Below are 20,802 nucleotides of genomic sequence, written 5' to 3'. Positions count from 1 at the left end.
ATACGACTTTGGCTGTTTCTTCCCATTTAGCCAAAAGTCTGTTTGCAGGCGGCCGTGTGAGCCCCTGTATGCAGCTATCCTGCTGAAGAGTGGTGATGAAGTACCAGTTTTCTGCGGTTGAGAAAAATTAATGCCAACCTTCATTCCTGGGAGGAGTAAGTATAACCAAAAAGTCAGGCTGAAAAGAAAAGTCTCATAGATACAGAGCAAAACCCAGAAAAGCTGCCATTGGGACTGTTTGTCTAAGGATCCTTGAAAGAGGCCTGGCTAAGAGGGAAAGAAATAAATACATGTGCTCCTTACCATGTTGACTTTTCTTTGCTTAGTCCTCGCATTCTTTTCTCTTTTGCCTTGGATTTTCTTATCTTAAAAATCTAATCTGTCAATATCTGTGGGATCTCAGGGATTTTGTGGTGGGAATGTTTTTGTGGTTCGTGGTGGAGAATGTAATAACTGGAGTGCATAAACATGGTGGTTCATGGAGGAGAATATGACGACTGTGTAAATACCTTGGCATTTTTATGGTCATTTAGGGTATTGACACCAACCAGTTTCTTTCATTTGCTATGAGAAAGAGAAAAGAAAATCCTAGAATAAGAGGTCTTTAAGAGAAGCATATCTGAATATCCTGAAACTTGGTGCGTTTAGACATGATTAGTGTTTTAAGCCAAGCTGAATAGCTGGCTTGTGCATGTTAGTGTTCTGCATGTGTTTTTTGGGTCTGACATATTTCGAGATGTCCAAGTTGCTACTGTTAAGTTGAAACATAAAGTGTAAGAGAAAGTAAGAAAAATCAGAAACCAGTTGTTCCCTGACGCATGGTTTCACCTGCAACACATGATGGGCTGCATGTTGGCGTCCGCTCTGGAAATCACAGATGGCATTTGCATAGAAAAGAGATGAAGCATTTACCTGACCAAAGCCAAGTATAATATGGAGCCACGCTCACCAATGGCTGTTGTTGAAGGAAACAGCTGTATGCAGCCATTGTTCAGCTACATAAAAATAAAAGAAATGCGTATGTGTCCAACTATAGTAACTGGCACCGTGCACTCTTTTTTTATTTCTCTTTTTTTCTTTCTCAATTCCCAAATTGCTAATCAGAGTCAATAAATTGTCTGTAGGATACAACAAGATATCTTGTATTCTGCCAAAAGGAGTGGCTGGCATCTGTACAAATTGGGTTATGATGTGTTTGAAGACTTAATGTTGAAAAAAAGCTTTCACTATTCTCCCCATCCTCCCTGTCCTCCTACTGAAGTGACTCCATTCCAAAGGCAGCAACGTATTGCTCCCTTGGTATCAGACATTTGCTTAACAGCAGTGAGCTTCCCCATGAAGAAGCATCTTCCTCTGCCAAGTTTCATCGTTGTGCCAAGTAACCGGTAGCACAGACCCTGAATGATGGGTAATTTGGCCATAACCCAGCTGAAATGTTGTGATAATGACTGCAGTACTTTGGGCTTGGCAGACCCAACAGGGGTGTCTTGAACGCAAGAAATGTGTAGTTCCGAAGCCACCTACGTAGCCTATTACAGTCTTAGGGTGGTGGTGTACAATGCACGCCGCAGCTCTGGTGTGCTCTGTGGCTGTATGCTCCCTCCCTATGCCTTGTAGCATAAAGATATGGGTATCTTAAAAAATTTGATTGTTTAGAATGAAGGTTGATATTCCAGTTGCTTTCTGTACTGTATGGCCCAACATGACAGCATCTGTACCATCATTTGTTTTTTATTGGTGGTCTTGCTATCCTCATGTCCCTGCTTATAGACCAGTGACTTACAGATGCTAGTTTGTTCTGAATTTGCATGTTTGAAGGTTAAATTGGAGTCCTGATGTTAACTTTCAGGGTAAGTTTTTACAGAATAGGCAGCAATTTGTGGATGTATTACTTTGCAACAGCATCAATGCAAGACTTACAAACAGGACAGGGTTTACACAGACTTGCATGCTACAGGTGGATTCACAGAGAGACGCTAGCTCCAAGGATGATGTCAGATGAGGAAGTTATTCCCTTTTCCCTTGTTGCCTCTTACTGTGTGGTGTTTCTGATTATCCTAGGAAGTGCCAAAACTTAGAGGGATAATTTTTTTATAGACCAAAAGAAATAAAACTAAAAGCATTCAGCTAAGCTGACCCGACTTCTGCAACTTTGACATCTATGTGAATGCAGAACGTTTTTGATCACATTCGCCAAAAGTGATTCTCAAAAATGCAGTCCTGTTGACTGCGTTGTCAACAGTTGTGATCTTTTTTGAACAAGGAAACATGAGAAACTGTGAAGAAGTCTGTAGCAGTGGGCATGTAGGTTTCTGTGTCATCCCAAATCCTCTGAGGCTAAAGCCAGTCCGTGGCTGGGCCACAGGAGAACACAGGCTTACACAAAGGGATTCGTACAGCAGGAGTTGGCTGAGATGTATCATATGAACTGTACTTGTGGATCGTTGGTTGTAAAATGTGAGTGTCTTTCTTCTGCAGTAAGTACCTGAGCAAAGCCATGTAGCTGCTGTACTAGAAATAGTGCTAAATGGGCTTAATGCAGATGATCGCGTTTCAAGTTTTTCATCTATTATTAGATATTCAGCCATTTACAATTCATGCCATATATCTTAATGAAACAATCTGCAAAATCCTTGGCTACAGGATGTTTCCAAGCTTAGATACACTGCTCCTCTAGTGGATTCGGATGGCATTGTCACTCTAACTTACTCCAACCTTTGATCTTAGACTTCTTCATGCTTAACAATGTTGAGAGCGTTGGTTTCCTTTCTCATTGCCATTAAGCTTTTCATATAAAATATTTAATTTGAACAAATTGCAGATATGAAAACAGAGTTTTGGGACAAATTGTTATGTCTCAGAGGGGAAAGGAGTCATCTTGAGACCAAAACACAGGTTTTAGAGTCAGGATATATGAATTCCTTTCTCAGCATGCCAGATTTCTGACCTAACTAGAAGCAAGTCTTTTGCTGCCTCAGTTTTTCACCTGCAAAATGGATTTAAAGGATACTTGGCTGTTTCCTGTATTTACTTACTGATATTTTAGTCAGCTTCCCTTCAAAGATCTGATTCTTTAGAGTAATGGAATTATTGCTAATGAGTAAGTAATTTTTACGTAACTATGACATATGGTTATACTTACTGATTGTAGAGAGTAATGAAATATATATGATAATCAAGGTAATAGGATATATTTCAAAACATTTTTATTAGCTTTTTCACCTACTGTAGAGCTCTAGCCCTTTGTCCCTTAAAGAAATTAATCTGTCAAAAGGTTAGGATGTGGATAGTAGATTACATCATAGGATTTGGTAGTTGGCTTCATCTGAGAAATACTTCCATTATTGTTTATTAAGCAAGTTCTTGTTTGTTAACTCTGCTTTTAGACTTTTTCCAGAGAATCTGTTACATGTTCACTACATGTAATTTTTTTTTAGGTGTACTCTATAATTAATCCCATAGTTGCAGCTTGTGAAGTATTTAATATCATGATCTTAGGTTGCTTTATTTAACTATTATTGCAGATTAATTTTTAGACATATAAAATACAAATATTTTAAAGCATCAGTACTAAACTCTAATTACTTAGGCTGTGCCTCATTCTAGGAGTTGAATGTCCGTGAATGTTGAGCCTTTTATTGTTTTCCTTTGATATAGTGAAAGTAAATAGATATTCCCATAGCTTTATATTGTTACAATCTCTTACTTTTGGGGGCAGGGAGAAAAGAAGGGTTTGTTTTTTCCATCTCGAAATTCAAGTCAGATTATTTTTTTCTGATTTTTGTTTTTTTACCCCCTTCCCTCAGGTTTCTCTAACCTTTTCAAAATGAACTTCTGAAGAAAATTTAAAAGAATATATTTTTTAATGAAAGTTCATGACAATTAAAAAGAAAATGCAGCGAGGATAAATGCCCTTGAGTAGTCAGTGTACATTTTGTGTTTCATAACTAGAAGATAATTGTTTTTGTCACTACATTTTTCATTACGCACTTACTAGATTTAATGCATCCATCTGACTCCATATAGACTAATCTGTCTTCTTGAAGACCAATCTGTTTTGTGTCTTTTTTATATTACTCTTTTCATGTTTTTCTAGGTCCAAAATAATCTTTAACTTATCTTGCAGTGTAGTAGTTATGTTAGTGAAAATGTTTGCAGTATTTTAAAAACATGCCTGGGAAGAGCTAGCTAGCACTTTATAGCCTTTAGTAGCACAGTTCTGTATTTTTGAGGCTCCTGATTACCATGCTCCTGTCGTCTTGTCCTGAGCACGTAGCTGCATGTTTGTTTGACATCCTTTAAAAAATAGACTGTCTTTTGCCTTATGTGAAAACAAAGCTCGATAGTCTATTTTTCTTAACTGTTTAATGTCAAATAATTCTATTTCCTGCAAGAACAGTACCCTGAACCTTTCTGAGACCCATCCAGTCTAGTGCACTGAAAGCTGGTGGTGCTGTGGCTCCCATGCTGCAATCCTGCAAGTACCCAAGTGCCTTCAGCTTAGTGAGCTGTAATCCTCTTGAACCTTGGGCAAGATGCGGTTTGGTGATCCACCAGAGCTGCTCAAGAAAGCACACTGCCCAGCAAAAGCCATGTCCCTCTGCATCGTGCAACCAGTGTGTGCCTGCCCCAGGATACCACATGCATGTATCCACCATCCCGTCTTCCTCTTGTCATGGGACCTGACTGGAGGTCTTTTGTATGGTGGGCCAGAAGAAAGTTGGGAGGTGTCTCTGTGTGAATTCACTGCAAAGCTCTGCACCTTTTGGATGAAAACAGGATGTGTGCACTATCCATAATGCCATCCTTAAGAAACAGTTATTAAGTTATTTTTCTCTGGGTGAGTATGTAATGGAAATCACTAAAACCTGCACTGTCTTTGTATCAGGGCAAATAAAGAATGGTACAGGCTATGTGATAATATTTTGGCATTTCTTGTAATTGACTTTTTCATATTTTGGGATCTGCTGGACAAAGATTGGTGGTTTCTTGTATTCTGACCTCCTAAAAGAAGATCTGTTAATGGAGTGACATGTACATCAAGGACATTCTTAATGCACCACCTTCTCCTGATTGCCTGTCCTAGTGCTCTCCAAACGTACCTTCAGCAATGCAAGCAAATTCATCCCACCTCCATGTTTCCTGAGGAAAAAGAAGAGTGGAGAAAAAAGAATAGCAAAAACCTTCCTCTAGCAGGGTCAGCACAGGAGTTACTCAACAGCCCCGTGATGGAAATACTGCATATATGCAAAGAGAAAGAGCATTTTAATTTGTTCCTTTGAGGCTTCCACCTTAGATAAACAGAAGGAGAGATGCATATACCGATCTATCTCTGGTTCTCTCGGCTCAGTAGCCATTTGGCAGTCCGCAGTCAGCAGTTCACAGTGCAAGCGGTCTGGTCAGCTGGAAATTCTAGTAGCTGTGATTACTTGCCCAAAATGCAGTCAAGTCGCTTTTTATGGGAGGAGTTCAGCCTGAGAAGAGACCTACGTTCTGTTCCCTTTGAGAGGTGAGGGTAAGCGACGTCTCGGAAACTGCCACTAGCTTCTGGTGGCCCCTGTCCCTCCCTGTGGCCTCCATGCACAGCCCATGTAGAGGAGAGCATGATGATTCTTGTTACTGCAGTGGGACCTTCTCCGCCACTATCAGATGAAGCTACCAGATTGTTCTACTGAAAACATCCTAGTTACGCAGTAGGTCTTCCTTAATCCCTTTATTCACCTAGGCCTCAGCAGCACAGTTGGAAACAGTGTTAAATAGAATTAACTTGATTTCCTTATCCTTCAAAAATGGCCTCTTTGGGTTTGCCTTAACCAAACCTTTAAAGCTGCTGTAATGATACCTCACACAGTTAAAGCAAGAGGAAGCATCTTGGTCAAGTAACATCCACTTTGGGTGCCTCATTTTCATCCCAGTTTTGTGGGAACTGGAAAATCTTTGGCATGCTCTTCTTCTATGAGTGAAGTCGGGGCTCTTCTAGAGTGAGCGTTATGGGCGTAGCTGAGCAGGACTGTGATGGCTGCAGTCCACTTACTGCAAGCAGTTGAAAGCCAGCACTAAGGGACTGTGGGATTAGTTGCACACTGTCACCTCTGCTTGCATGAGAGGCGGCTTTGCAGCTTCTCGCTGTTTTCACCTCCCCTGTTCATATACTGTTTCTTGTAGTTCCCTCCATTTTTTTTTGCTTGGTCATGATCAGACTTGGAGCAAACACACATGCATTTCTGCATCCTATCACAATTGGGTGGCCCTGTGAGGATACTCCCCCCCATGCCAGTGAGAATAAGGTTGCCCTGAAGATGAGAGGAGAATTGCCTGGACCTTTCTGTTCATCAGAGAAGTGAATCCTGCTCTGGACAGCAGATCTATTTTTAAAAACCAGTCCTGCTCAGAGCTTTGGGGGTTCAACAGCTGTATTTCCCTGACAGTCTGGCTAATCTGTGTTTGTAGGACTGTTTGTTTTTTGTTATCGCGATAGTATTATTGCAATAAGTATTTACAGAAATATCTTTTTATATATTTTTCATTTTTCAAATAACTGAAAATCCTTATGAAAAATATGTTTGCGTGTGTGCCCAGATGTAAAGCCCCAGTTAGCGAGGCCAGCTGGGATTAAAGTCTCATTTGTATAATTTGTAAAGGCTTTGGAATTTTTCCTACTCTTTTCAGCTATAAGCTGGAATTTAGCTTTTGTCAGACTGCTGGACAGCTTGTACAGTAAAGCTTTAAACTAAAAGCATTGCCTGTGCAACAGGGAAAACCATACCGAGGAAAAAAAGTACATTTTAAAAGTGGTGACTATCAAGCTGGGTTGAAAAAATAAATGATTAAGAAAAAAAAAGCATGCCCTGTGTGGTTTAAAGGCTTACTCATAGACAACTCCACTCACAAACAGCACAAAATACAGCAGGCTTGTTTTCTGTTAAAACAGACATTAAATGGTAGGAAAGACCCACTGTACGTTGAAGATGCTCCATGGCATACGGCAGTGTACAGTACCATGGCCCACCATCAAATATCCTTGCCTCCGTCCTTATTTGCCTTTGGTCTGTGCAGGGAAGAGCTGCTGCGATGCAGTAGTTTGCTGCTCAGCAATAGGTTTCTTAAGCTGCTCTGTGGCTTGTGAAGTTGCAAAGCTACAAATACATGTGGTCTCAGAAAGGGGGTGGTTGAGTCACTGGGTGCCTTATTCCCAGAAGACGACTGTACAGCTCAGTTTAGCAAAAGTTAGGCTTGTGGGTCGAGATGACCAATATGAAAGATAGCAACTGAAATTGCAGCTCTTCACTCCCCAGCCAAGTTTTAAGGTTTTTGGCTTGCTTGGATCCTTTTTTTAAAATAATCTTGAAATGAGCCTTGCTTTCTCTTTGATTTTACATGGCGAGGATTTCTCTCATCTTTGCTGGCATTTCACAACTGTTTGTTCACAGCTTTCTCCTGATACAAGAAGAGAAACAGACCTTAAAGCAGAGGATTGCTGTCTTTTTGGTGTTCTTGAGCTCTACGTTAAAAGCCCTGCGTATTTTTCTAATCAGGATTACAGAATTAATTTGCATGGTTTATCCTCTGGTATTTTTTTTCCAATGGAGCTGAGTTGGTATCGCTTTTGTGAAAATATTTATGCTTCATCAACCTCACTTTTTTTTCTGTTCAGCTGTTTTTCAAGAATCTGTGGATTAAAAATGAAATTTGCAGAAAGAAAATTCTTCACTTAGGTAATTTAAATAACTAATCAAAGTTGCTTTATGTTCTGTTGCTTCATTTAGTATCTGCTATGGTAATAGAAATCGTTTCTCATGTCACTGAAAGGTGCATTTATTCATAGCTATTCATGTTCAGTTATATTTTGACTGAAAATACTTTCATTTCATTAACATTAATGAAAAGTTCAATGACCATATTTTCCTGAGAGTGTTTTGATGTTGTTTTCTGCACTCTGAAGCTTATTTATAGTAGTTTTTTACAAATTTTGCTTCCTTTCTCTGGATAAGTACAAAAGATAAATTCTTAGTGTTTACTGTAATAGTACAATATGGAAATGCCTATCCAGTTGAGAATTTATGAATATCTCTAGCTGTTATTGGGGTTTTTGGTTTTATTCTTTTTTTTTTAAGAAAAACATCTATATGTGTTTATTTTGAGGTACTATCAATGTGGATTTTTATTCTTTCCTCCCTGTTTTATTTCAGAAATCTGAAGTAAAAAATCCAGTGATTTACTGAGTAGCAAGAAGAAACAAATATCAGTAAAAGACAGTATATCAGTATTCAGTGTGTCCATAATAACTTGCTTTGATTCATGTTTATTTGTATTTTGCTTCAGGATGATGTGTGCATGTGAGTGTCATAAATTTGGTAATGATGCAGTGTTGATTAATTCTTACATTTGCCTGAAAAAATATCCAGTCTGAGATGACCAGGAAATGAAATTTCTTCCCTCTGAAAAATAATGAGATGCTGAAAATGTATTTTACTGCAAATTAAGGTAGAAAAAAATCCCCAAAATTTCACATAAAATGAAAGTTATGGAGAAAATGGGTTCAGGTAAAGTGAAATGTTTCCTCTTGATTAAAAGGGAATAGTTTGTTTCAGTGTTGACATTTTTGTTTGTATATTTATGATTTTTATGTCATAAAATAAATCCTATAAATCATAGGCAGATATCATGAATATACCCAGTATTTTAAAATATCCTCATAAAAAGCATTTCAAAGCAAAAAATCTGGACTATTCCATTTTGCCAATATCAGAATGTTCCAGCCTTACACAGCATTCATATTGGGACTTCTTTTGGTTTACTTTCAGATATCCAGTTTCTGCTTATTTATCTTTGATCTGGGTTGAAAAGTGATATTATTCAGCTGTGAAAAGATAAGAATTTGAATGAAAGGCTTAAAAGGCAAATAGTTGGCAGCATGGTGGGGAAGTGGTTTCCAGGCATCAAATGAAACCGCTAGAAGGGCGGAGAAAAGAACGTGCCCAGTTGTTGGGCTCCATTTACACAAAGTTTGGGTCACAATTACAGACCATTTTTGGCCGCTAAACAATTCACAGTGGCCACAGTTACTCTTAGGGTTCACTGCACATCGCTCTAGAAATGAGAGCAGGAGCAGAATGGACACAGCTGGGCTTTTTGTGCAGGTAGGATGGCATTGGTACAGATAGAGCCATAAGGTTTCTTGTGAATGACAGACTTCATGCTTTTCTTATCCTGGAGTGCTATTTTCTCACTGATAAGAAGGTATAACAGTTGAGTGCCTGGATTTTTTCTCCAAAAGTGACATTTTAGTCTATGGTGCAATATTGGGTTATCTGTCGGCTAGTGAGGAGATATATTCTAAACCTTGTTTCTCAAAGTGTAATCCATGTAATTGTCAGTAAAAAGAAAGGTGGAGTGAAAATACCCTTGACTTAGTTTGACAGGATCCTTCTCTTTGAGAAGCTGGCAGTTTCTAAGCTGCAAGTCTCAGCAAGATGTTGATGGGCAAAGTATTGCATGGGCCTGATTTGATTCATATCCCTGTGGAATAACTGTTGATTTCAGCGTAATCTCATCCATAGAGTGTGTGCTGTGATAAATCCCATCCCAGTAGTTACATATGCCTTCCTTAAGAGAAAACCAGTAAGGCCTCAATTTACCAGTTCTGGGATCTGTATTTAAACAGAAATATGGACCACTTTGGGATGGGGAGCGTCCCGGGAAAAAACAATGGGAATGATCGGATGGCTAGAAAACGTGATGTGTGATGAAACAGCATTGCTTAGCTTTAAAAAAATAGAAGGGACGGGGCAAAAATCATAAGCTGTCTTGTTTAAATAGAAGCAAGGAAGATTCAGGTTAAACGTTAAGAAAACTTGAACATTAGGGTAGGGAAACACTGGAGTGGACGGCCTAGGATGAATCTATGGCTTTGGGAGCTGTGAAGAGCAGGCTAGCTGTAGAGCTGCTGGCAGTGATCTGGGTGTTGCTAATTGTGCAGCGGCAGGAGGCACAGGATCTATACAATCCCATTTTTTTCATGGCCCACAGTCTACTAAAGTGGCTGGAAAGCAGTAATAACCCGGACTGCCCTTTCTTCCACTCTTTGCAAGCTCCCATGCAATGCAGCCTTTTGAACTGCAAGGTTCAGATGTCAGCTCTAAATAAGCATCAGTCAGTCATGCTCACTTTTCAGAGTAAAAATGGAGAAAGAATATCCACTAATCGCTATAGGACATGGCAGACATCCTTATAAATGTGTTGTCATGGCCAAAGTTTATTCATTCTTGCTGAGCTACTGTAGTGGATAAGGTCTTTCACTTCTTTCATTGCTGGTGCAGAGTAGATGCCTGAAGAGACGTCGTGACCCTACTTAGGTCAATGCTTAAACTGCCATTGACTCTCCATGGTTGTAATTTCACCCCTTATATTTACTTTTCACCCCTTATATTTACTGTCAAGTAAATTACAGTGAAGCACTGACTCTGCTGCAGTGACGTTTGAAAACCCAGTTCTTTTTAAAATTGACTTTTGCAACTGCTGCAAAGTCCAGTTGAGTTCCCCTATAACACAGCATGCTTCCTGGGGCAGCACGTAGGGTTAATATGCCAAAAATGCATTCGCTTGTGAGGCAGGTATGCCTGACATACAACCGTACAAGGAAAATAAGAGCAAAATAGCTGAGTTAAAGGCTGACATGTTCCACTCGTTTCTGTGTGTTTTCCTACGGGAGGACCAAACCATAGCGCTGATGAATACTCAGCGTTGTCTCAGCGTTTTCCTCAGCTGCTCCAGGACACTTATCCTCTGTAGGGAACAGACCTGAAAATGATCCTCATCAACCCTTCACACTCACAGCCTTCGTTTGCAAATTAGAGTGATGACTTTGTGCCCAAGTGAAACCAAAAAACTTTTTTAGCCTGATTTGGGATGATGTGCAAAAGCCACTGAGCCTGACCTATGTCCAGCCAGCATTTGTTCAAATCTTACTCTTGGCAGAAATCTTCAAAGGGAGGTATCTTGTTGCAAAAAGTTTCTGTCAAAGAGAATGTCTAATTCTGGGAAAATGTAACTGGAAGACTGCAAGATTCAGAGAAGACCCAAATAGTTTTATATAAAAAGGAAGTTAAGTATGCAGCTGGCTCTCAAAGAAAAAGGGGAATGTGGTGATGGATGTGTATGCCCATAGTGGTAGGTAAGTGAAAATCTGTTGTTAGATGGCAGCATGGGTGTAAATGGTGAAAGGGTGTAAATCTGAACCAAAGGTGATATGTAAAGTTTGACATTTCTCAGGAAGAGTTTGTGGGCCTAAGTATTCTGACTGGGTTAGGGGAACCACCAGAGAGGTAAATAGCTAAATGTGCAGGGCTATGCATCTCAGCTGCATCTCCAGGCTTCCTGTTTATCATGGCCTTGAGCTTTGCAGAACTCAAGAGTTTTGGAAGGTCATAATATACCACCGAGCAAACTCAGTCCATGTTAATAAAGTTATTTGTTACTGCATATAGCTAATGTTTAAATCATTTCATGTAATGTCAGCAAATGCGCACAGGCATTTTTCTGCAGTCTAGATGTGATGTCTGATGAATGTTGCTTTTGCTTTTATAGAGGTTATACATTACAACAGATTATTTTTCTTTTTTTTGTAATAAAGCATAGGTTAAAACTGTTGTTTTCTTAATAAAAGGAGTACCTGTACCTCCTCCATTCTTATTTCAAGAAGTCTGTTAGAGGTAGATATAGATATTTTCTTCCTGATTTTTTACATTCTGATTACTTTCTCTTCCAATGATTGAATTATATGTTTAAAGATCAACAATCTCATGGTTTATTTTAGTGTAAATTAGGTGGTCAAGCTACCACTGGGAGTCTGGGTCACAAATCTGGGGCACAAATAAATGTCTGTGAATATGGAGAAAGTATTTTTAGTGGATTCTGCATACTGCATATCTAAGACTATTTTTTTTCTTTGTTAGCAGACTTTGAAATGTTGCTTGGTAGAGGGAAATGTGATTCTCTCTGAACTTTAACTTCATTTTGAAGCCAGCAGATTACATACTGACTTTCCTAAGCCTTTCTGCAATACAAGTATTTTCACTACAGCTTTTTTCCAGTTTTGCACGCTAATGTTGTGTAGCTTTACTGCAGTGTCCCGTGGTAGGAATGCTGATGTACAGTAGATGTTGGAAACTTGTCTAATCCTGTAGTTAGCAACAGGGTAGAAGAAACCTCTAGCAGCCTGTGGCTTATGCTGCTGCAGGAGCTCTGCAGAGGTGCTGCTTGTGTCACTGGCTTGTTCAAAGGAAAAATCTGGTGGGAAGAGCCTTAAAATAAGCAACTTACATTGTGATCTGCATTTAATTAAAAAAAAAAAAGCAGAGAAAGAGAAAGTACATTCATGTCACAGAAGAGCTAAATGGGCACGTTTGCTCACTGTTGCTCATAACGCGGAAATACGGAACACCCAGGGAAAGAGGTGGTAGACACTGACGTGAAGAGAGGCAGCACACCTCTGTGTGGTGTGTCACTGAGGAACCTGTCGTCAAGGGGCTTTGTGGAAGCCAAAAGGATGCCTAGGTTTAAGCTAGACAGATTTATAGAGGATCAGTCCATCAGTAACTGTCTTTTGAGGACAGTCTATTGTACTGTCAAGCATGGGGAGTCCTGAGCCGGCAATTGCTGGAAGCCAAGAGCGTGTTGATGGTGGGATGGTAGGGGTTACTCCATACTGGTGTGTTTCCTGTAAGCTCTTCCTTAGCATCTGCCAATGACCAACACTGGATGCAGAGGCTAGAGGAACCTTTTATCTGAACTAGTGTGGTTCATGATCTTATTTTTATGAGACAGTAAAATATTTTAAGGCCAGGCAGGATAATGATCGCTTAATGGGGCCTGGTGTGTACCACAGCAAGTGATTCCTGCGCTCTGGCCCATACTACACTGAGTAATCCATGGTGTATCTTTTTAGAAAGTCATCTAGGCGTGATTTAAACATCCCAGGTGATAGAAGCTTTCGTATTTCCCTCAGTAATCAGGATTAGTTGGAACTTGTTACACATTCCTTTTTGAAAGTATATCCGGGTTTTCTGTACAAAACCTGCTTTGTCTTCCTCACACATCTAACTTCTTGACCACAGATTCAAAGTTAAAAGAAACAAAGTAAGCAAATTTGAGAGTTGTATATACAGCTCTCTTTCAGCAGCAGATAAAGTTAAACTATCCTCCTTTTCTTCTATGCTAACCTTGATTTATCATTTCTTAGATGTGGCTCCATGTTGGAATTTAAAAGCTAAAACTAGGACAAGATAAATGGAGGCTTATTATTTCTCACTGAATGGTTGGGAGAATGGGTATTTTTAGGAAATGCCTTATATAGTATAATACTGCAGGTTGAGCTCACTGAAATAATAAGCATACTCTGAACCGCAGTACAGTTACCGGGCTGGATTCATTTCTACTGGCACAGAAAACTAAAAATTTGACTAGCAGGGACATGGACGTTTGTTTTGTTCCCCTCACAGAGAAGACGAATGATGTTTTCACTGGGCTGGGTAGCTTTCATTCTGGGAGAGATGCTCTGATTTCAAATGGTCTCTCCTCTGCTCTTGTTGGGACTTTGCTGACCAGTTTGGAGAGCCCTGTCGGAAGGGGCACAGCGTTCATTTTGTACCGCGCCAGCCTTCCCTGTGACGTGCCTCTGCAGGTCTGGCTGCTGTGCTTGCACGTGTAGCAGTGTGATCCGGATGCAGCCCGCTGTTGCTGTGTAAAGATGAAGCCTGATCTCTTACCATGTTATCGCTATCCGATGCTGCTTGTCAGCCTTTGCGCAGGGCTGGCAAACCCAGCTCAGGTCCAGAGTGTAAAATCCTGTAGCACAGCTGGCGAGAGTGTGTGGAAGCCGACTAGAGAGGCCTGATCAGCCAGCAGGAGCTACCCTCACACCCCGTGCTAGCCGTGGAGGCAGGGAAAGGCTTCCTTGCTGCTCTGCAGGAAGGCTATGGATCACTGGAGGACTAGATTTTCTGGAGCAGCACTTCCCATATCAAACATGAGCTGCAGAATTTCTTTAAGAAGAAAATAAATAGGATTTCAACCTAAAGTTTGGGTAGAAAGTGTTGTAAAGAGTTAATGGTGGCCTTTTGGACTAAATGTTTAGGAGCTGTTGTTCTTAAAGTGCCGTCGAAGTTGCCTTCATGAGCAATGGATATATACAGAAAAATCAGTGAAATGTAAGTCCCATCTGTGGAATGTCATGAGCTTGGCCAGAACCGAATATGTAGAAGTTCATACTCAGGGTTTCAAGGGGCTGAACTTCCATGATTCATTTTTTTAAGTCAGATTTTTAGGAAACTGAGCATTGACAGGGTATTATGTATGAATGCTGTGTCTATGTACTAGAGTTATGATTCATCCTTAAGGAAAAAAAAGTGAAATTGCATTCTTTAACCTGCAAGCATGTTTGATTTCACTGAAATCAGTGATTATTTCTTTACTTCAGCAATTTACCTACAGCAGTATATTGCAAGCTGGAAAATACCAGTCTGAGGAAAAAACCAAATATTTCTATTGGCCCAGAAAGAATATTTCAGGATGCTGAGTTTGAAGTAATTTTACTCTGGAAATGGGTAGATAAGAAGTGACAGGCTGAATCTTCATAATTGTTTCTCTGGGCACGGGGCTGAGGCCGCTTAGTGCTGGAAAAAGAGAAACAAGGATCTTGAACTTTGTTCTGTGAGGGCAGCCTAAGGAGGGAGCCTGTGTCCAGGGGTCTGTGACAGCTGGCGTGGCTGAGCAGGCACAGTCTGGAGCAGCTACCAGTGATGGGCAACACTGCGCTAGTTCAGCTGAGCTGTGGTCAACATGCAGCTACCTGGAGGGGCAGGACTTCAAGGATGCCAGTCCTTACAGCATCAGTCACATGAGGTCTTTTTAGCTACCTAAGGTGGACGTCACGGTTAAAGACGAGTATTTAACTGCAGCACCCCTCTGCATAGCGGCGTGGCTAAGCAGGTCTGGCTTGGAGGGGACCCATCTGCCAGTGTCCCCAGCTCTTGGATAGCTCAGCAGGCAGCTTTCCCCTGGGCCCAGCCTCTCCATCTCTTCACTCACAGCCAAGCCTCCCACCAGTTCAAGGAGCCCTGACAGTGCTTTGAAGGAGCAAAAGCTAAATACTGATATTGCTTTTCCATGGAAGATTTAAACTTTTAATGTTTTTTCAAATTGATTACTTAATTACTTAATATTTTAAAAGTTGACACATCCACAAAAGCTTTTTTTTAAAAAAAAGTTCATGAACATGAAGCAACTCCCTTCCTGACTGAATGCAGTCAATCGCCTACTGGAGCTCTTTCATGCCCTGATGCTATATGCTACAGGCGGACCTCTGGAGTGCATAGGTACAGCAGGAGAAGTACAGTGAAACACTTTTTAAAGACCCTTTTCTTTTCTTTTCTTTTCTTTTCTTTTCTTTTTATATAGAAGTTATATTCAGAAACTGTTTTATTTGGTTTCTTGTGAACTTCATTCATTCCTAGCTGATCATCAGTTGTTTGAAAAATTGCTGCTGTATGTCTGCTTTTCAGGGCTGAGTAGTACTGAAGCCCATTCAAGAATATTTAGAGGTAGTTTTATGAAGATCTTTTGTATTACTGACATTAGGGGTCTGCTTTTAGGTTCGTTTTATTATTTCCTGTTTCACAAATTAGAAACCGTGGGGACCATTTCACAACTAAGCTAAAACCACTAAAAATGGGAGTTTATAATGAAAATGACAACAAACCTGTAAGTCTGTTGTTACTGTTAAATGCTGTTGTAGTGCTGAAGTAATTAGGAGAGGAGGAGAGGAATGAGTTTTAAAAAAAGAAACTAGTATTTGAGTGTAGTAGGACCACCTTCTCCCATCAAAAGGAAGAATAAAATGTTATTTGACGATATTATTATGTGATTGTTGCAGTATCATTATGTACATAAGTGCCATAAAAATAAGCTTTCTGACATCTTAACACCCTGTGGACCATTGACAGAATCAGTGGGGTTGCAGTGAGGTGACCAATAGGGTCGTTAACCTATGATATGATTTCCATGGTGCAGGTAAAAGGATGGAGAAGATTATGGATGAGGGGAGAAGGATGAACCTCAGGAGAATCAGCTGGCAGCTAGGGCTCCAGTGAACCCGTCTACCTCGAACAAATGTTAGAGGCTCTAGCAGGGTGACATGAAATGCATGTCTAAAGCTGTGCCTAATGTGTATAAAGGTGAGCTCAGAAGCATGAATTATTTGGCATATGTTTGTACAAGCAATTGTTTGTGTGCAGGTAAAGTTTGTGGCTCTGATTTTGGGAGCATATTCAGGCACTGGGAGAGTTTACAGGCCTAACTATTGACACAGAGCTATGGTAGACAAGGTGAAATAGGAATGGAAAGGTGGAGATGAGTCTTTAGGTTCCAGTGCAAGTTAAGAGCAAGGAAACTCCCAAGTGATTTTTTCTATTCACTCTGACATGTGCATAACACAAGTAGAGTTCAGATTTTCAGAAGCACCTCCTGACTTTCTGAGCTGCAGTTAAGCTTCTCTAACTGATGTATTCTCCTCAATCACTTGGGGAGAAAATCTCTCACAAAGTTCATGGAAAAAATGCAGTGTTACAAAGTGCTTCCTCGTAGTTTAACTTGTGTTATGAGTAGTCACTAAGGTCATGGACTTTGTTTAAGTTTGTGCTACCTTTTAGAGAAGATCTTGCGCAGAAGCTTCATGGTGCCTTTAGACCAAATAAAACCTCCAAATTTTTTTTGAAGAAAAAATTATTAAAATGGTAAATCAATCACTAAACAACCTCCTGCGTACTGAGTAGTGAATGCTTGTAATTATGTATGAATGGAGTCTTTCACATGTTCCTCCTGGGATCATCACTTATAATGAGATTTTCTATTCATGCCCCCACTCTCCAGCACATCTAGCTGATTTTGTTTCTGAGAAGAAACCTAAGAATTGAGTATTGGGTGCTGCAGTTGGGAAGTGTAGTGAAAACTGCATGGGATATTCCTGCTTTTAGTTTTTGATTGAACTTACTCATTGTTCTTATGGTGCTACTTGATTAGAGACAAACTCAGTGCTGTGCTAAAAAAGGACTGGAGCTTTATAATACTTACTTTTTGTGTTCTTAAACCAAACCTGTCTGCTTAGCTTTCACACTTTCTAGTAAGGCAAAAATTACCAGAAGCAAACCATAATGTGCCTCAACTCTATGGCAATATTATGTAACATAAATAATGTCCTTAGCATTTAAGGCTAGTTAGAAATAGAGACATAGCAGTCTTTATGGCACAGAAATAAAGAGAAATAGCTTCAACCATTCCTGCTTCTTTAAAATGCATGCAACTAGTATCCTTTAAGTGTGAATCTTCATTTTATGGAGAGAATTTGCACACATTCTATTACAGGTAATAAGGAAAGTGTTTCAGTTTAACAACTCAATAGTAGCAGTTACATAGTCTTTCATTATTCTAGACTTATGGAACTGCCTTTGCAGAATACGGCCTTAAAATACAGGTCAATATTAAAGGAATTTGAAATAAGGAGAAAATGTTCTTATTTCTCTCATGATTGGACCCTTCATTTTAGTATCTATATGGAAAACTATTCTCTTTTCCAAATTCCTTCTCCACAGGAAGAAGCAGCAGAGACATTGTGACTTATTTGGAAGTTAAGAGGCTATAAAGCTTTACAAGAGTCATTGTAATCTGCTATAAAATATATGCAGGACAGAAACATAGATTTGGAGTTGTTGGTAGCTCTTCAAAACATAGAAGCATGAGATGATTAGATTACCCACAAATTGTTAATCTTGCAGAACTGAGGAAGTTTTTTAAAAAGTCCCAATCCTTGTGTTTTCACCAGTTTCCCTAGTACACAGAGGCAAGCATCTCTTCTTTTGTTGTTGCTTTGAGATGTATAATATCTATCCTTCGTATTATCCCAAAGTTCACATGCAGAAAATACTATCGTTACAAATACAAAGCCTGTCTCTAAAACCATCGTAGTTGTAAGGCACTGTCTCACCTCAGGAGAAGAGTGCTATTAGTTTTTTCTTCTCATAAAAGCCCAGGCCCAGGAAAGGCCTGGATGAGGCCCAGGAAAACTTTGTATTTTTGGGAAGCAAGCTTGCAATGTTCCTGTCTACTGTTTTTCCCTAGTTGCCAGGTCAGCGTTTTAACTCATACAGTTGGTACAAAGTGATAGCTGACCTTCTCCCTTTGGTATCTTGGCGCTTACTCTGAATAATAAGAAGAACTGAGTCTATTTGTCTTCCAAGAAGAAGAGAAGATTTGGTGTTTCGAGCTAGTGGAGCCAAGGTTGCTTGGTAAACATGCCAAGATAGTTAATAGGGATCTTAAAAGCCCCAAAGCTATGTATTCGAGGGCACATAATCTGCAAGTCCACCAGTGGTAACAGTGCTATGATACTATTTTGTGGACAGTGTGGTTAGAACACTGTGTTCCTTCTGCAGAACAGCATCGTTCCTGCCTAATACCTCCTGCTAGCCTCTTCCAACCCAGTCAGGCAAACTGAGTTTTATCCATCATAATGATCATGACTCCATGCTGTTGGCTGAAATCTTACGCTCCTTACTGCAGAAACTGAATGGATAAAAGGGAATCAAATTCAGCAAGGGAAAATATACTGTTTGTTCCTTTCTGACCTAGTTTCCTTGACAGCAACCAGTTCCCTGCCCACAAAGTAGGTAGAATCTCGAAATACCTAAGAACTGCAGGTCTGGAGAGAAAATTACCTTCATTCATAGATTCGTCACTGTGCTTGCCACGAACCTTTGTTCAGCTGGTCAGGACCTGAGCAGACATTGTAAAAAATTTCTTGGTGGCAATGTTGAAGAAATTTAGAAATCCTCTACTTCACAGACAGACCTAGACATGCCTTCAGTTTGGGCACAAACTGAAACACAGAAGGTTCATCTGAACATAAGAAAACACCTTTCTACTGTGAGGCTGACTGAGCGCTGGACCAGGTTGCCCGGAGAGGTTGTGGAGTCTCCGTCCTTAGAGTTATTCAAAAGCCATCTGGACATGGTCCTGGACAATCTGCTCTAGGTGACCCTGCTTCAGCAGAGGGGTTGGACTAGATGAACTCCAGAGGTGCCTTCCAGCCTCAACCATCCGCTGATTCCCATTGTTTGTGCTTTGTCACCTGTAACTCATGCTTCATCAGGTGTGTAGATCAGTGGTGCACCAGTGCAGTCTGTAAGGATATTTTCCATAAAAAAAGGATTTTTGCCCTTGTCGCATGTTAGTAGTATTTGTAGAATGGTAGACACTAGGACTAATCTGGCTCCTGGAGTCTGTACTTAGGCTTAGGATATTACTGTGCAAAAACACAGTAAAGAGGCAACATCTCTCCTGCATCTAATCGCTGATAAAGCCTACAGAAAAAATACTCTTTTGTTCCATGCATGCTTTTTCTTTTGTCTTCAGTGCCGCAACTAATGTAACCTTAAGAGTTCACAGCTTGAATATGATGTGTTTCATTGGTTTTTATTTTTTAATTTCCCACTGCTGGTATATGCTATTGGACGCTTTCCAGTGGTGACAGAGAAGTAGACTAGGCTGTAATGTTCTTGCTTTATATGAAGTTGATACTACTTTTTAGCAGTGTACCGAATTGCCAAAAATTCTGAGACTGTTTGGAAGCATTAATTGAAATCTCAGGGTCAGTGTGTTTGGTTATTACCAAATATCTCCAGAGCTTCAGTGCTGAGTGAAAACTATGTTGTTAGTCTCTCAAAAAGAGATTTTATTTTCTTGTGACATGATGTATGTTAAAGAAAACTGTGCGTTTTCGTTCACTTTCCACATTAAAAGGAAAAGTCCAGAGTCCCTGAAGAAAAATCTAAGGATTACAGGGGTTTTTTGTTTGTTTTTTTCTGCCTGTGGCCGCAGATTTAAAAAATGGGTCATCTGAATTTCCCTGAGTCTGAAGATGCTCTCCTGTTAGTAACATCTTAGAGGTTAATATATTGACACTGGATAGTAACCTTAGCCTTTTGTTTTCTAAAATCTGTGTTAAGAATCAGCTTTTTGCTTAATTATGTGACAAGTTCCACAAGGATTCTGGATTTAAGATGCCTATTTTAATAATTATTACAAAGGGGGACTATCTTTGCAGCCTATACTAAATGCTGTCTTACATGAGATGCTTTTGTGTCTTATAAAAATATCTTGGTCACTGTACTGTATATGTGTCATTAATAAAAAATAAACTACATTGGCAATGTGCGGAGGAACAAATGGGATCAACCAGGGAAAAGAACACCCAGAATTAAATCATATTCACTGATTCAAACCTTTTTCCTCCCTGGAAGCTGTTGGACAAGTCAGCTTTAACTTATAGTCGAAGCCCTAGGATCCCCTCTCAAGTGACACCTTCTGTCGGAAATACATGGGTCTGCTGTGGGTTACTCGGAAGTGCCTGGTGGCTGGGAATCTGGAAATCAGGCAGGGATTCTCTACTGCCAGTTACTAAAGTAACAGAGGTGAAGCAAGAGCCCTGTGCCAAGTGGGAAACAATACAGACCTTCACGGTACCTTATGGCTTGCTAGAAGTGTATGAGCTTTGGGGACACATTAAGCAGGATGTATTACTGATGCAAGTGATGCTTAGTGTTGAAAGTAAGGGACCAAACTCCAGTTTGAAGTACTCCCCACAAAGAAGTTGTCTACCCATTTTTCATTCTGCTTCCAGGTCTTTGTCCTAGTCATTGTTTTCCCCAAATAAGAGCGGTGGTAATATTTTGTGAAAAAATTCTTTCCAAA

General features: G+C 40.0%; 1 protein-coding gene across 4 annotated transcripts in view; it reads left to right on the top strand.

Annotated features, from left to right (window-relative positions):
* Positions 1-20,802, top strand: part of MYRIP (myosin VIIA and Rab interacting protein) — a 236,885-nt gene that overhangs the window by 160,312 nt on the left and 55,771 nt on the right. The window lies entirely within an intron of this gene.

Source organism: Dromaius novaehollandiae, chromosome 2 (assembly GCF_036370855.1).
Source record: "Dromaius novaehollandiae isolate bDroNov1 chromosome 2, bDroNov1.hap1, whole genome shotgun sequence".
In the NCBI taxonomy this organism is placed as follows: domain Eukaryota; kingdom Metazoa; phylum Chordata; class Aves; order Casuariiformes; family Dromaiidae; genus Dromaius; species Dromaius novaehollandiae.
The sequence above is the reverse complement of the archived record's forward strand: the minus strand, read 5'-3'. Positions and strand labels throughout refer to the sequence as shown.